This window comes from Schistocerca gregaria, unplaced genomic scaffold (genome assembly GCF_023897955.1).
Source record: "Schistocerca gregaria isolate iqSchGreg1 unplaced genomic scaffold, iqSchGreg1.2 ptg000616l, whole genome shotgun sequence".
Lineage (NCBI taxonomy): Eukaryota > Metazoa > Arthropoda > Insecta > Orthoptera > Acrididae > Schistocerca > Schistocerca gregaria.
This window is the reverse complement of record NW_026062004.1, coordinates 110001-112500: the sequence shown is the minus strand read 5'-3', so window position 1 is coordinate 112500 and position 2500 is coordinate 110001.

Below are 2500 nucleotides of genomic sequence, written 5' to 3'. Positions count from 1 at the left end.
CGCACCGGGCTCGACAGAACCCACTTTGGCCGCCTGGCGCCGCGCGCAGGGTGCGCCGGCGCATAGCTGGGACGCCAGCCGGGCCCGTCGGCCGGCGCTCCTGCCACTGGGCGCCCCCCACCAGCCGGCTGTAGTGCGTGCGCTCACGCAGCGCGCGGCCAGCACGCCGGGCGGCCCCCCCTCACCGGCCGGGGACTGTCCCGCCAAGCCACAGCCTCGTATCGCTTCATACCCACATGGCCAACTCAGGTTCGGGGGCATGGCGGGTACCGCCGAAACAACCGGTTCACAGATGTACCGATCGTCGCTATCACCGATGCACCTGCAGCGCGAACAACCGCTCAACAACTGATTTCCAGTTCATTTGCGGATCTTTGGCAGCAAACGTATACGTCAATCTACATTTGCGAAATCTACGATTCTGGCATGCCTGCATGTTATGTGTCACGACACGCTACATCAGCCCACATACACACTGCGGCATGTACACGAGAGAACACGTGGAAGATGGTCCGCGCACGTGTGCAATGTCCCTTGCGCGGTCGACTGTCAACCGGCCTCTGTAGCATGTCGCAGATGTGGAACGCGGTCCACCGTGCTATCATGTTGTGTGGGGCAATACGATTAAATAGGAAAACCCTCGTCGCTACATCAACAGACGGCTCACGCTGATTCCCGGCAGAGGGAGGAGGGGGGGGGGGGCCAACATGCAATACTTTCGTCCGTACCTACTTACCACATGTCTGTACGGCGTACAACAGTGCAATCTCGCTGTAATGGGGAGACGAGACAAGTAGCATCGTGCACAACATATGGCCCTTATGATTCGCCATTGTAGGGCGCAGCCGGTGTACGGTCAAGCATGTGCCACATTATGTCACTCAGTACGTAACGACGGATGATCAGTGTGGGTTACGCGTACATCAGCGGACAGTCCACACAGGCCGTACCACAACGTACACTGACTGCATCGACAACCGAATGCAACTGAACAGCTGCAAGGCTCATTTCACAAACAAACGCCTGACCGACCAGCTTGGAAGGGCAGGAGGGGAGGGCGATATTCGTTCTGTAGCGGTACACCCTTCCAGTGGTTAGCGGGACTGTGTAGAAAGTACGCAACACTCGAAAGACCTTTATGTGAGGGTACGCACCATGGCATCAAGAAATACACATGACACCAGAGGATCCAAGCAGTGAACTATGTTCAGAGGGTTGCTGTTAGGCAAAGCTACATTCCTGTGACGTTACATGTGACAGTTAAGGTGCAGTGTAAGTTAGGTTAAGGTGCAGTGTAAGTTAGGTTAAGGTGCAGTGTAAGTTAGGTTAAGGTGCAGTGTAAGTTAGGTTAAGGTGCAGTGTAAGTTAGGTTAAGGTGCAGTGTAAGTTAGGTTAAGGTGCAGTGTAAGTTAGGTTAAGGTGCAGTGTAAGTTAGGTTAAGGTGCAGTGTAACTTAGGTTAAGGTGCAGTGTAACTTAGGTTAAGGTGCAGTGTAACTTAGGTTAAGGTGCAGTGTAACTTAGGTTAAGGTGCAGTGTAACTTAGGTTAAGGTGCAGTGTAACTTAGGTTAAGGTGCAGTGTAACTTAGGTTAAGGTGCAGTGTAACTTAGGTTAAGGTGCAGTGTAACTTAGGTTAAGGTGCAGTGTAACTTAGGTTAAGGTGCAGTGTAACTTAGGTTAAGGTGCAGTGTAACTTAGGTTAAGGTGCAGTGTAACTTAGGTTAAGGTGCAGTGTAACTTAGGTTAAGGTGCAGTGTAACTTAGGTTAAGGTGCAGTGTAACTTAGGTTAAGGTGCAGTGTAACTTAGGTTAAGGTGCAGTGTAACTTAGGTTAAGGTGCAGTGTAACTTAGTTTAAGGTGCAGTGTAACTTAGGTTAAGGTGCAGTGTAAGTTAGGTTAAGGTGCAGTGTAAGTTAGGTTAAGGTGCAGTGTAAGTTAGGTTAAGGTGCAGTGTAAGTTAGGTTAAGGTGCAGCGTAAGTTAGGTTAAGGTGCAGCGTAACTTAGGTTAAGGTGCAGCATAACTTAGGTTAAGGTGCAGCGTAACTTAGGTTAAGGTGCAGCGTAACTTAGGTTAAGGTGCAGCGTAACTTAGGTTAAGGTGCAGCGGAACTTAGGTTAAGGTGCAGCGTAACTTAGGTTAAGGTGCAGCGTAACTTAGGTTAAGGTGCAGCGTAACTTAGGTTAAGGTGCAGCGTAACTTAGGTTAGGGGCCAACGTGGGTTAGGTTAGGGGCCAACGTGGGTTAGGTTAGGGGCCAACGTGGGTTAGGTTAGGGGCCAACGTGGGTTAGGTTAGGGGCCAACGTGGGTTAGGTTAGGGGCCAACGTGGGTTAGGTTAGGGGCCAACGTGGGTTAGGTTAGGGGCCAACGTGGGTTAGGTTAGGGGCCAACGTGGGTTAGGTTAGGGGCCAACGTGGGTTAGGTTAGGGGCCAACGTGGGTTAGGTTAGGGGCCAACGTGGGTTAGGTTAGGGGCCAACGTGGGTTAGGTTAGGGGC